Source organism: Lates calcarifer, linkage group LG15 (assembly GCF_001640805.2).
Source record: "Lates calcarifer isolate ASB-BC8 linkage group LG15, TLL_Latcal_v3, whole genome shotgun sequence".
Classification (NCBI taxonomy): domain Eukaryota; kingdom Metazoa; phylum Chordata; class Actinopteri; family Centropomidae; genus Lates; species Lates calcarifer.
This window is the reverse complement of record NC_066847.1, coordinates 12,994,665-13,009,781: the sequence shown is the minus strand read 5'-3', so window position 1 is coordinate 13,009,781 and position 15,117 is coordinate 12,994,665. Positions and strand designations below refer to the sequence as shown.

Below are 15,117 nucleotides of genomic sequence, written 5' to 3'. Positions count from 1 at the left end.
ACTGTGGCAAAAGACATCGTTACATCTCTTGATGTACACAAGCCAAAAGACCGTTTGAAAACTTTCATTTAATGAGAATGCCCTTTCTGTCTTTTCCAGTTCTCTGTGCTTATCCATACTAAGGTGGGAACCGATCAGTGGCATTGATCCAGCTTTATCAGTCCTTACTGTCTATAAGGTTGTCTTTTAGAGTAATGAGCCTGTCTACAGTTGTTGGGATAAGAGACCTTGGGGAGGGATCAATAGGAAACTTATGACTAATTGTTTTAACTCTTAAACTCCTTGATGAATTACATTTCCCTTATTTTTCCCCAAACCATTAAACTATATTATAAACTCAATCTCATGTTGCCGTTATTGTTATCACATTGCTGTTTTTATCTTTTCTTTGACTGTTAAAGGATTAAAAGCTGCTCTGTTGATTGATTGTAAGGGGAAAAATCCACATCACTCCTCTAGATTCGGCATTAAGCAGTTGCAAGAGTTTTTTTCCTAACAGTCTGTAATAATCTTCCTCAAGGAGGCTGTTCCACTGAGGAGACGTGTCGATGCCCCACAGTATCCACAGCCTGTTGTGTGAGCCAGTAGAGGGAGTCCAAGGCTTAAATCCTGCTTCTGCGTTTTGGTGAGTCAGGCAAATGTCTTGTGTCTTCTTTGAGGGTCCAAGTTAAAGTCTGTGTTTTGTGAGAATTTAAATCTTCTTTCATACTCATGAGTCCAAATATTTATCATGATTATAAAAATGCACGAATGAATTCGATACCAGTAAGATAACTAACCAGTTTCTCTCTTTTAATAAGTAACGGAGAGGGTTTTGTAAATTAGTTGTAAATATGAGTCCAAGCTGAACTTAGGACAGTGCCTTCCTATAACATAGCCTACTGGAGAAGCCACTCTATTGCGTGCGAGCGTCCTAATGCTCCACAGATCAAGTTATTTTTGATAACAGTGAGCCATTTAAAATTTAGAGAATAAGAGGTTTTGTCCATGCATTATTCATGCTTTCTGTAGGGCCTCAAAAACTGAAGCTTTCTACGAGCTGTCTTGTCTCTTTTCATATGTCTCTGTCTCTCTGTCCTTCCTCCTGTTTCTTGCCACAAAAACATGAACTTTAAATTACAGTTTCCCTATTTAATAGTCTGTCTTAAGTATATGGCCAAAGTATATGGGCATCTGAACATTACACCTATATGTGACATGTTATTGTTTTATTATTATTCCAAAAACATGGGAATAAGTGTGCAGCTATAACAGCATCTACTCTCCTGGGGGATGTGGTCGGGCTCTTTGCAGAGCAGTCAATTTCTTGTTCAACATCAGTGTCAGAGAACCATTTCTTTATGTACTTCGCTTTGTCCATAGGGACACTGTCATGGTTGAAAAGGCCTTTCACAATCTGTTGCCACAAAACTGTGAGCTCACTCTAATCCAAAATATCACTGCATGTTGTTGCATTAAGATTAGGGGCCAAACCTATGAAAGACATCCCCAGCAAAAACTATCCAGACAGCAGGGGTCCACATACTTTTGGCCATATCTGTCGTAACATATCTGTTGCATTCATGTTGCTGCATCTTCTAGTGGGTTAAAATGTTTACATCAAGTTGCTTAACCGTGCTGGTACTTGCTCAAAGCTAGGTGGGCGAGGAAGAGAGAAAGACCGTGTGATTGAAAACATAGATATGAGGCGATAGATTTAGAGACAGAAGATAAATATAGAGACGAAGGAACAAGAGAGAAAGAGCATGGTGGGGGGATACAAAGGGAGAGAGAGAGAGAGGGATTTCACTTTCCATGCACAATACACCTCTCTCTCTCTCTCTCTCTCTCTCTCCCTCTCCCCCTCCCCCTCCATCTGGAGAGGCAGGAGGGAGCGAGAGATAGTGTTTGCCCTTGCAGGTTGTAATGAAGCTGTGGAAGGATAGATGACTCACTTTAACACAAGCAGAAGAGAAATACACACTCTAACATCACTCAGCTGACCTGAGTGTGTGTGTGTGTGTGTGTGTGGGTGCATCTGTGTGTTTGTGGTGGTGATGGTAGGAGTGTGTGTGACAATGGAGACTGATGCTGATTATATAGGAGACTGGACAGAATGATAAAGGTGTCACTAGATAGACAGACCACGAGGGGTTGGGATGGGGTGGGGTGGGGGGGGGTGTTTTGCTATTAACATGTGCATATGCACCCCTGTGTGTTTGTGTACACAGTAGTTCCTGTTCATGTGCATTTGCACCTGTGAGCACATAAATCTGTGTGCAGATATAATGCACGCCAAGTGTGCACTTTTCTGTGTATATGCTCAGCCACACATTAATATGTGAGTGTGCATGTTTTTGTGCAAGTACCTATTTAGACATGCACCTGTGAGTGTGTAGTGTGTGTATAGTGTGTGTGTGTGAGAGAGAGTGCATCATGGAGAGACAGATAGAGGCGTCATCGCGCTGTTAGAGGGCTTGGCGCCACGTCAGCGCTTCTACAGTTCAGCCAAGGACTCCTGCACGCACTGTCCATCCATCTCCACATATCTGAGAGAGGGAAAGGGTGAGAGGGAGAGAGAAAGAGAAAGAGAAGGGATGCACTGCCTGTTAGATTGCTAGAATTGGGAAGAAAATGGGAGAAGGGTGGGTGAAGGAATGAATGATACCAAACTTCCTAATGTCAAGGACCCTGGGAGAGATCTGCTTGTACAGCTGCTTGAAGCGCTGCACCCTCATGTGAGCAGATCATGGTCCGTCCTACTGCTCTGGGTAATGCAGCATGCTGTATTACTGGAGTCTTAGCTCATCTTTCCCTGTGGAAAAATGAGCTGCACTCATCCAAAGGCCTTCACTTCTCTTGGTCTTCTAATAGTAGAATAACCTTCCCATGATAGTCAAAACTACTGAGTAACCTCTGTATGTTTTGTGATACATCTGAAAGCTTATTCTTTAAAGAACCCTTCAGGTTCTCTTCCTCGCTGAATCATGCCACGCTCTGGAAACCCTTCTGTCGTGTTTAAACAGCTGACCTTTTCTCCTTAGATTATGTTTCTGTGCCTATTTTTTTCTTACCACACATAATTTTTTATTATAGTAGCATGGGACTGTTGTTATGGGAGAATGCTGTGGATTTTTACTTCAATTATAATTTGATGGATATCAATTTTGGTTAATAGTGTCTGTCTAAAGTGTTAAATTGCAATTGTTTTTTCTCCCAGACAACATCTGAGATTTGTTTTTCTGTTGAGAATTAGATCGTAAAGAATTCTATCATAATCAAATAACTGATTTTTTTTTTTACCAGTTTATAAAAGATTGAAAGTTCTTTTTTCTTGCTTTTGAGAGTTCTGATATTTTAGATAAGTTTTTTGTTACTGAGGACAGCATTTGTGTTTTGTCCAATCAGATTATTCAGCGCAACTCCCTCATTTGCATCAGAGCCTCACAGTACAGCCAGTCAATAACCGTTTCTGCTTTCTTGTCAGCTTCAGCAGTTTGGTGTTTATTGGATTTGGACAAACATATTGCAAAAATAGCTTTAACAGCACTTTAGGAAAAACAGATTTTAGTCCAACACAATGTTTGCTTGTCATCACCATCATAATTTGCCGTGATGAAAAAAAATATATATATATGTTAAACATTATGGTGAAATACAGAAGGTATACATTAACTCATATTGGGTGTCACATTTTTAATTGCCTCTGTATGCTTACTTTCTCATTAAATAGTTACTTCCATTTCATCATATGATAGTGGATATGTGCTTGGGCCATAGCATGGTGTTGTATGTATCCCAGATATATCCCAACATGGATCTTTCACTGTCATGCCGGGGTCCCTTTTGATGGTAAATACCTGTGTCTCATTGGCTGTAAACACATGCTTCATGTTGACAATGTTGTCAGTTAGAGTATGAATCACACCCTGTCAGATGTCACATTTGCTCTAAACCCCTGACTCTCTCCCCCCTGTCATTCAGCCTTGCACTGTATAGAAGAAATGGCAGAATATTGAACTTAACCTCAAAGATAATTAAATCATGTAGAAGGTTACAATCAGAGCAGTTTATCACTGTTATGATGTGCATTGGGGATATGCAAGAAGCAGGCAGAGTTTAATGCCACCTAAAATAGTCTGACTTGCCTCAGATTATTAAAGGGCACAAGTGGGAGTTGGAGAGAGAATAAGCAGGGAGGGACAAGACAGTTTGTTTTTACACACATGCATTTTATCTGTGCCTGCGTGTGTGTATGTGAAGCAGACCATGTTTAACAGCTGGCCCGGGGAAATGTCATTCACCACTCGCTATATGAGTAGTGATGTAGAAGGGAAACGATTTGTATGAGACTGAATGGAGAAACATTTTATCTGTTTCATTTGTAGCCTCAGTGTTTCTCCTACCGTGAAATAGGTGAGTTTGGTGTCCTCGCCTAAAAGAATTTCATTAGATCTGGTTTCACTGGAGGGATGTTAAAACCTGCATGCTGTGTGAACTTGGCACTGTGCAGAAAAAAAAAAATGGAGGAGGTTTAGAGAGAATGTTTTTTTTCGGTGTAAAATTTTGATGAAGTTCAGCACAATGAGAGGGAATGAGGACAGATTCATGGCTGCTTCATGTGGTTGCTTTTGGCCATATTACAGCAAAGTGACTGTGACTGAGTCAGATTAACCTTCACTAATACATATGTTCAAGCTGAAGATTTTGCCTAAAATCGTCACATATAATGCCATAAAATCACCATATGATATTGTGAGTTGTTACTGACAACTTTTGCCTGTTTACACATACAGCAAATACTGAGCAATGTTAGTATTCATTTGGAATCATGTTTCTGGCAATATATAAAATTAGCATCTCATTTTTTCAACAAAGGTCAACATACTAATATATATTTTTCTACTAAAATATACAAAAACTATTTATAACTATAAAAAGCACCACATAATTATTGTGTTGTGACAACAGCATTGATGGCATTTAGATTTTATAGAGACAGTGTGCAAGGCAGCTTTGTGCTGTGTGGCAGCATTAGTCATTTTACTACTGTCAATGAGTGAATAATATTCTTCTCACACACACACACACAAAACCTGGAAACATGTCAGGATGCTGCTGATCTGTTGGAGGTGACACTTTTTGCACTCGTTAATTCATTCTCATGAATTTTAAGCTGGGTGTCACATTATGATGTCATAACCAGACATGAAACATGAAACAAAAACAAGTTTTTTTCCCCCATAACTTTTTCCATCTGTTTGCTGTTAATCGTGACACATCCCTGTGTTACCGCAGAAGATGGTTATTTTAATCTGTTCTCCTTTGTTCACAGTTGTGATTCACTCATATTCAGTTGTATGGAAAACCTTACAAAATCAGTGCCCCTGATGGTAAATAAATAAGTGTGTACATGAACATACAGTGAGCGAACTAATAAATTAGACTAGGCAGCTGAAAAAATCTTTTTCCCTCAGTGTGACAAGTGTGAGATGATGAAAAACAGACTGAAATTCAAAATGTCAAGATATGCTTTTGAGGTTTCAAGAAGTTTCAGGCAGCTTGGGGCGAAAAGCAACTTAAGTCAATGTTATGTGCATTTAAATACTTAAACTCATATCCGCTATCTAACTCGTCAGTTTACCTTCAAAATAATTATATTTGGTGACGTTTTAAAAAAAATCAAACAGTGCTCATTTTTAACACAGGGTTGATATAAGTTTATGTACCATTTAGAGTTCATTTAAGATTTAGATGTAGTTTTGAATATTTGCCCAAGAGCTACAAATCAGCTCTATGATGGAACAAGCAACACTCCAATCAACTTGTCAACTCCGTATAATTGTCACTGAAAAATCAGCACTCATTAACACTGCAAAATTCTACACAGGATGCTAATTTGTTAGCTTGTGACATCAGTATTAAAACTCTTATCTGAAGCCTTGAATTTCCTGAAAAAAAGTTTAAAACTCAAAATGCGAGGCTGTGGCACTCATTGTAACTTCCACCTTTGTGCAAGCGTACATAGATAATCTCTCCTCCTTTATCTCCAACACAGTCCAGTCTTCTGTGACTTTAAGAGTAATACAACTGTTTTCTCACCTTAGAGGGTGCCCAAGGGTAAACTGTTGGAAATGAGAAAGGTGGAGAAAGGTGGGGATTTGAAGGGTTACAAGAAGAGAGGCGAGGTGTCCTTTAGTCACGGGGTTATGAAGCATTTTATCACAGCTTTTCTCTGACTCTGCAGCTCCTCTGACATTATCAACCTCACACTTTGTGAAAGCAAAACTCTGTGAAAAAACTGCAACACTGCAGTCTTCAAACAAACGCCTCAAACATTTGCACATTCCAAGCATTTCGTAGCCAAATGTCTATGTATGCAAATCTGGGATCAATTCTGTTTTGATGAAAGAAAACGTACGAAGTTCAGTCTGGCTGGTCTGCTGTTGTTTACATTGTGTTCTAGTTTTTAACAGCTTCATAATCAAAGGCTTTTTTCTCTCTGCACTGTGTTGAACTCTGAGCTGTAATGGAGGAATAAATTGAAGTGCTGAGATTTCAGCATACAATTATGTTTTATCTCCTGCTCATTATTTCACACACTTACATACATACACACGCAGATGCACACACACACTGCTGTGCAGACAGTGAGTATGGACATGTACAGTATTTATATGCCCTGACACAAATGCATGTAGCCAGACACAGTTTTTAAAGCATGTGTGTCTTGTCCTTAGAGGACTTCGAAGCATTTTGCTCGAACATTTCTGATGTAATTCACCCCAATTCAATGATTTCTCCACACTCAGCTCTTTTGTAATTACACACTTTGACTGCAGACTCAAATTAATTAAACTAGATCTTCATTTGTTGTCTACCCTCTTGGCGGCTGCTGATAAGTACAGTCTATGGATAAATCTCACCACCATCCAGTGGTCTCCACTGATGCAGCTGAGGAGGTGGATGTATTGTGGCTTCCCTATTATCCATACTGTGAGTTGCTGGTCATGTTAATAGACCAGGTTAATAGTTAATATATAGGGTATAGGACAGCTTTATCATCCACTATGAGCCAGTAATGTTTGCACAGTTCAAATACTTATAGGTGCTTATATAACAGTGGACATGTGGGGGTTGAGGGTGTTACTAAGATCTATCTTCATTTGTTCATGCCTTTGTTTATTGTAGTAATAGGCCATAGCTTTGAAAATAAACTTGGATAGGGCTGCAGCTAACTATTATTTAAATGATCTATACTAGCTGCCAATTATTTTCTTGATTCATTGTTTGGTTAAAATATCAGAAAATAATGAAAAATGCCCATTATGGCAAAAACCACAGCATGTTAGCATGCTAAATGAAGATAAACACATGCCTGCTAAATATCACCATGTTAGCATTTAACTCAAACTACCACCGTGCTCTGTGTACAGCCTCAGAGGGCCACTAGCATTGGTGTAGATTTAGTCTTGTTGCCTGAAAAATGACTTAAATGCTTAACCGATTATTGAAATTGTTGCAGACTAATGATGATCTACTGATCAACTAATCAACTAATCAGCTAATGGTTTCAATTCTAAACTTGGATTTAACAATACTTTGTGCTATTGATATCCATTATAAATAGCCATGTTTTCCACACAGTATACTGAATTATCTTGACTATTGTAAAGCATTGTTTCACTCAATGTAATGTACAGAAATTATTTACCATTATTCAAAAAACTCAACAAATTAAAGTCTGTCATTTTTATTACTACTTGCTGTTAGCCATAGATTACTAAGTTGTAAGACAAAGCAAAAATGGTAAATGTAAATGGAAACAGTTGGGAATATAAACTCTACAAGGAATAGTTAATACCTCATATTATATAGTGTTATTTTCCTACACTATTAACAGCATATAATGTATTTCCATACTTATCTGTGTTGGCATCAAGAAATACATCAAGTTTAAGCATGTGATGATGCTGCTGTGTTTGTGTTAATGAAGGCAGAAGATGGTGTTTATTTGGAGCTGCTTAATTAGCAGCAACAGTAATGAAGCCACATGGGACACAGTGTTGGTATCTGGACGGCCAGGATAGGATGATTATTTAGACTGGATTTGTCCAAGAAGCTGCTCTTTTTACTTGCTACACAAACACAGACGCAATGCACACAATACTCCAACGGACTCACACACATGCACACACACACGTACACACACATACACACACATATGCACACACTCAAAAGCTTTCCTCTCTTGATCTAAAGCCAGAAGAGGTGTGCACATGAAAACTTCTATGTGTGTATTTTATGCGCGCGTCTGTTTATCCCTTTGTATTCAAATGTGTATCTGTGATTGCATGTGTATATAGAGTGATTATATACGTGGTGTGTGTGTGTGTGTGTGTGTGTGTGTGTGTGCATTCTGGCTATTTGAAGTAGTGCTACCAGGGAACAGCAGGGATTATTTGTAATTTCCTAATGAAGGGTGGGTTGATTGTAGAGAATTTATTGCTAACTGCTTGAAATCTGCAGGAATTTCATTCCTTACTAACTTTCATGCACTTAAATGTCCCATTAAATGTGAACCAACTGGGATTTACGTAACCCCTATTAAAGTAAAATATAAACTGAGCAAAGTTAAATTGTGATGATTCATAAAAACTTGCTGTTAACAAAGAAGAACTTTGCTGTATAACACTGGATAAGACCTGAATCATTTAGGTTGAAACAGAAACATCTGATCCATGTCCATGTGGGTGTTCATAGTGAGGGGGGTTGTTAAATTTAAATCCACTTATGAATTGCAGAGAGAGAAGAACTACTCTCTTGAATTTAATGTGAACAGTGACAGTGCAGTAGCTGTATTCTATCTTCTATTGCATGATAAATTAAATTAAAAGTAATTAAACCTTCATCTGTATGTTTTTTTAAATGGGTGGTGATTTGGAGATAAACTTTTGTCCTCACCTGTTTATTTATACCTTTTGTTTAGCTCTGGCAATATGTTGTGATGGAGTGACACTGACATGTGTAAACTGGAGTCTGGGTCGCTGTTCAGTACTGGTTATCTCTGAAACAGAACATGAATCAGGCACTACGATTTCAAAGCTTTTCAAACCTGTCAGAGCAGAATGAATGAAGTCACTGAATGAATGTTTTCCTGTTGAAGATGAGCTTCTCAGTCTGCAGCAGTCTCAGGCTTTGCATATGTGTATCCTGGTTTATCCCTCTGTTTTCTTTATGCACCCACTGTACATAGAGAATACATACAGGAGGGAGTTCAGTATACATGCATGTGTCTTTTTGTATGTTTGCAGCTACCTGTATTTGTGTTGCTTGTTTGTGTGTGTCTGAAAGCACATATGCTCTCCTGTGTGTGTGTGTGTGTGTTGTCCCAGGGAAAATGCTAATTTCAGCATTTCAACTGACGCGGGCTGACAGTGAAGGAACAGAAACTGCAATGAGACTGACAACACACCCTTTCTCTTCCTTCCTCCTCATCCCCATACTTCTCTCCTCTTTTACTCCATTCTCTCCTCTTCATCCTCCTCCTGTCCCTTCCCATTATTGCCTCTCAACACCCCCTCCCACCCCTGGAACTAACAAACAAACCAGCCTTAACGCTACCCTAGCGAAGACTCTCTAAATATCTAAAGACCCAAGAGTTGTGGGTCTATGTTGATGACACTAGCCTTGTCTGTTGGTTCCATCGGTATAAACAAATGAAAGGAGCTTCATGTACTGTTGCTGTTTCTGTCTCACTCACAAGTCAGTTTTCAGACAATGCAGTAAAAACCTTTTTCAAATTTAATGTCTAATGTGCAAGTGTTTTGGTCTTTATGTTTGATTGAAAATCTAGGCAGTGTGCTAACCTGTCTGGCCTGTTGGTGGGTGATATAAACAAACCTAAATTATATCACATAACCTGAATGTAACCCTTATTAAGAATACTGTTCGGTCAGTGGCTGCATCTGATCCCTTTTTGGCTATTGAAATATTTATAGATATTTTACATTACATTAGACCATAGAGAGCTGGGCATCTTATCTATCACTTCACAGAGAGCTTACAGCATTGTATTTCAGCTCTATAATAGCCTGAATTAAAAGGGTTTTAAGTTGCCTTCAAATGCTTCATGTGAACAACACTTCAACTGAACAAGAGGGACTCATGAAAACAGCATCCCGATGCTACACATCTCTGTCTGCATAGGAACGATGATTCCATGCCACGGTTTATGAGGACGATATCTTAAAATGATTTACAGCTCTCTACAGCACTGCTGTAAAAATCCATGAATCATCAAGGTTTGTTTTTATTACAGTCAAGCTGTGAGAGAAAGTTCACCTCATTACCTGAGGGTGGAGGTATTGGGCTCTGCATTGCTTCTCCTCTCTTTCTCTGGCTCTCCAACCTGAGGAAACTGCGCTACAAGGTTAACATCTGTAGGAGTCAGGAAGAGAGGGATGCAAGGGGAGGAAAAACAGTGTGAGGAGAGGACAGGAAAGGATAGAATGGGGGAGGGTTCCAAAAAGTGACTGGAGAGAGGGAAAGAGATGTAGGAAGAGGATATAAGAAGTAAAAGGAGAAGGAATAGTTATATATTAGAAGGGTAAATAAAAATATAAAATATGTAGAAATAGAAACAGCATAAAAAGAAAATGAAATCAAACATAGCTGTAATTAAATGGTTAAAAAGAGAAGCAATTGAAGATAGGAACAGAAAGAGTGATGAGAGAGAGATGGAAGAAGAGAGAACTGCTGAAACAAGAGATCAATACTTTGCTGCTGGGTGCTGAAATGGTGGTGGCAACTGTCTCCCTGAGTTTCCTCCTTAGCTAGACACACACACACACACACACACACACACACAAGCACACATTAATCCCCCTAACCCAACTCCAACAGACACATGCTGAAGCCAACACACACAATCAGACACACACATGTCCACACGTACTTAAAGCCCAAGCAGGAGGCTACTGTCTGTAACTGTAAAGACAACAGAATTAAAGAACGGCTGCTGAACTATAAAGAATAAATGTAAAGGCTGCTGCCTGTTTTATCCTTAGTCAAGCTGAGCTAACAGTATTTGTTCAACGCATGTATAGGCAGGAAAGCTCAACAAGCTTTACATACAGTCAATGGGAGGAAGGCAAAACAAATTAGTAAGTAGTAGTAGTACAAAATAGTTTGACATAATTACATGCGAACCATCTCGATGAAAACTGAGTAAACTCCATCTACTGATGTTAATCGACCTTTGAATTATGTGAAAGTAGAACAGACCAGAAGTGTAGAGAAAGAATATCACTGTCCAGTTTGGATGCGAGTCCATACGTGTGAACTGAGACATTTATTCCTCTGAACGTTCTCTCTGATCACTTGTCTTCTCTGCCATGAAATGCGCTCATGGTAATGCCCTGGTTTGGAATGCACTTTTCCATACCTATTACATTTTACCAGTATAAATAAAGAATTGGCCCAGTCTGAAATTTACAGTATTTATTGGCAGCACTGCAAGATACATTCACAAACTACAGTTTGTCATCTGGGTGCAAGGAGTTTAAAGAAATCTGAAAAAAAAACCCATATTGACTGATATATGTTTTTTTTTTTTTTTTTTTTACATAATTACACAACCTAAAAGAAAAAACAAAACAAGTATTTATTAACTTTAGTTGTTAAAGAATTCTGACCCATATATATACTATAGATATATAACATTTACCAGTTCAAAAATGAACTTGTCAGTGCTCTCTGGTGAACTAAGAAATGGCAACACTGTTTCTAAATTACCTGAAATATATTTATAACTTTCCTGTACTGCAATTTCATGTTATTAATCAGCCATCATTTATGCTAATTTATCAGTGACAAGACCTAATTACCTTACATGCTTACATACAGTACATGCTTGCAAAGAGAAAATGCATTTCATAAACAGTAAGGCTGCTTACGAACTGATGTTTTTGTCCTGCAGTTCTTGCAAGTGTTGATCAATATCAATTAAGATTAAATAACTGCATGGTTGCTTCTAAAATCTAAATGAAAAAGTAATTTCTTGCTTTAAGGTTAATAAAATAGAGTCCACTTGACAAGGTTTACAGAACTACAGAGAGAGCAACATGCTGATGATAACAGATCTACAGAGCAGATCACCTGATCCACATCTACTGTCAGTGTGAAGACAGTCTAACCCTATTAGTCAGTCAGTCCTGTCAGTTTGTTGCAGCACTATACTGTAGCTATGGCTGCATTATTGATCTTAAGACAGAGGTTTAGAGGTATCAGAGAGTGCTGCAGCCTCATAGTCCTTACTGTGCGTCTGAGTTTATAGTGTCTCCTTCTCATTTGCGCTTCAAAAAGGATTTGAAAGAGAAACTCCAACCCATCCTGTCACAGTTCATGAGCTGGAAAGATGAAGGTCAAAAGCACATGCTGCCCTCACTGAGCTGGCGTGCGAAAATTGCCCACCTGTGTAGAGAGCACTTTGGCAAGTGTCACAGACAATATATTTTACAATGGTGTGGTCTAAAACAAAGTCTACAGTTGTCCCTCTAAGTCAGGGGTGTACAGGACCTCATCCTTTGCAACAAAATTTTCTAAATCTGCTTCACAGTGCTGCCGGGTGCCAAACATCACAGTATAAACACTCCTGTTGTATTCCAGGCCAAATTATAGTACATTCAAATCTAATTTGAACTACATCGTTATATTAGACATATCAGGACATATAATGTTACTGTTGTTGAAAATATGGATATTTCAGGTTGTGCTGTACATTATATCAATCCTATAGTTAGGAAAGAATGATACAGGTATTTGGTGCATTATTGAGACAGATTCTTACCTGACCTGAACCATAGTATACAACAACTTTTTACCCTCATTTATAATAAAACCTACTGGTTTGACAGGCTAACAGCAGCACCTCTGTGGGATCCACAATTGCACGGCACTGCTATGTAGTCACTGAAAACAGATGCTGCTCTTACAGTAAGCACTGTGATAATAGCATTTGCTAAAGACACAGAGGAAAACACCAGATTGCAAGAAGGCGTTCACGATTGCCAGTACTTAATTATAGGCAATTAAAAGCACATACTGTATATACAAAAGTTGTGGGAAATGAACCAAAGGGACAAATGGAAGACTTGACCTGCACCATCACTGTAGCCTTTAGATTTTATCATTATAGTATCACAAACACAACTGTGTGAAATACTTGCAGCACAAGAGAGAGAGCCCTAGATTTCCTATCATGGTTAAGCAATGCTTTGGTTTTCTAAGGTTCTCCAAGTACAGAGGTTGGGAAAGCATCTTGATGCTCCCTGCTGATGATGGATATACCATTAAAGGTAAAGAGAAAGAAGATTGCAACTAAAAAAAATACATGTTTCAGGATATTAAGGTTTTTAAAAATGATTTGTAATGTAGGAAACCTGTTGAGCTTATACTAATTCAAGACCATGTGACAGTCTTACAGTATCAACTGTACCAGGACGCTGAATCTGAACCTGAACCTGAAGCTGAAGCCGCTAAATGGAATCTAGTCATTGCCAGTTTTATCATTAACACCTTTGCTTCCCCTACTGAGCCATGTCAAACTGTCACGGGGTATTCAAGTCGTTAGCTACAGAAAGTACTCATTGCCTCTCTGTGGTCTGTCTTTAACAGCATCATTGCTTCATTAAGCTCATGAGGATCATTTTAGTTGTGCGCTAATGTTAATTTGAGTAATTACATATTCTTCTCTGTGTTGTCAAACACTAAATGTGAAAAATGTGCAGTGGCAACTTTCAAAACCAGTCAATGGCTGTGGTGTTGAAAGGAGGTCTTGACAGTTCTTGCTGCTAAACTACACAAAAGTCATAAAATACAGCATCAAACACTCGAGACATTAAGTAATAGTTAGACCTTCAGAGATAACCTAGATTGATGTATGGCCCTGTCTATGGGCTCAGCTCCAACATGTCCTGCAGACTTAAAAATGATTTTTACTCTGAGGAGCTAGTGAAGCAGTCAGTGTGAATACTGAAGATACTGTTACAGGAATGACAACACAAAGTCTGGGAAGACACAGCAGTTTAGAAAACATTTTGAGTTTAGGAAGGTGGTAAATGGAGATGCAAAATTTACATTTTGAAGAGAGTCTTTAACACAAACCTGTCAATTTTCTTACTCATAAAACTGTCCCTCTGTGCTCTCCAACCTTGACTGGCACACTGATTACAGCTTGACTTTTTCTGTTCACTCAATAGTTTTGTCATTAATAAACTTCTGTATTATCTGTCACTCTTGATTTATGAAGAAATGAAAAGACAATAGCTTGTCTCTTTTCCAAAGACACACTGACACAGTATCCATCCTTCCTACAGAATCACAGACAGTTAACTTTTTGATGAAAGTGTTTCTCAGGGGGAAATGTTTAGACATTACTCTCCCTGTCCTATGTACGTATATATTTGTGTGTGCCGATTTGTCTCTTGACAGTGAATCGTCAGTCTCTGCTGTGCCTTCTGGCTTGATGAGAACATCAAGGGGCCTTTCTGACTCATGGCTGAGTGTGTGTGTTTATATGCATGTGTGTGTGTGTTTTGGTCTGTCTGTCTCAGTACCTGTCAGTCTCTTCTAAGTGGATGACAATTCATACAAATTCCAGATGCTTAGTCCTCTTTGTTATTTAGGAAGAACCTCTTTGTAAGTGATCATGTGGCTGTGAGTGATTGCAATTTTGAGTCATATAAACCATTTATTTCATCATTCAGGTAGCGTTATTTTCTTTTCGTGACCAATAAACACATTCTGTATTAGTCCATAATGCTGACATATAACAAATGAACTCAGCTGCTGACGTGCTGCAGAGCATACTTATCGTACTGACAATAGTCCCACCATGTACCGACTGTATAATTGAGTGTTGGTATTGATCAGACTGGGTGAGACAATTACTCAGGTTAGGTTCTCCACATAGGATAAGTATCAGAACATTTAAAGCAACAAGGAAGGAACAGAAAGTCTCCAGAACAACCTCACAATATTGAGCCTTTAATGTATGAAATTTGTGCGGCTGATGCATTAGCAAACAAATGCCTACTTACAAATCTGGCAGAAACAAGATATCCCATCCAGTCCTCT

The 15,117-nt window shown here is 38.7% G+C and overlaps 1 long non-coding RNA gene across 1 annotated transcript in view; it reads left to right on the top strand.

Annotated features, from left to right (window-relative positions):
* LOC108889636 (uncharacterized) overlaps positions 1-15,117 on the top strand; it is a 151,729-nt gene that overhangs the window by 1,913 nt on the left and 134,699 nt on the right. The window contains exon 2 of the long non-coding RNA XR_001962017.2: positions 521-625. This is a non-coding gene — a long non-coding RNA (uncharacterized LOC108889636). The remainder of the gene's footprint in view (positions 1-520; positions 626-15,117) is intronic.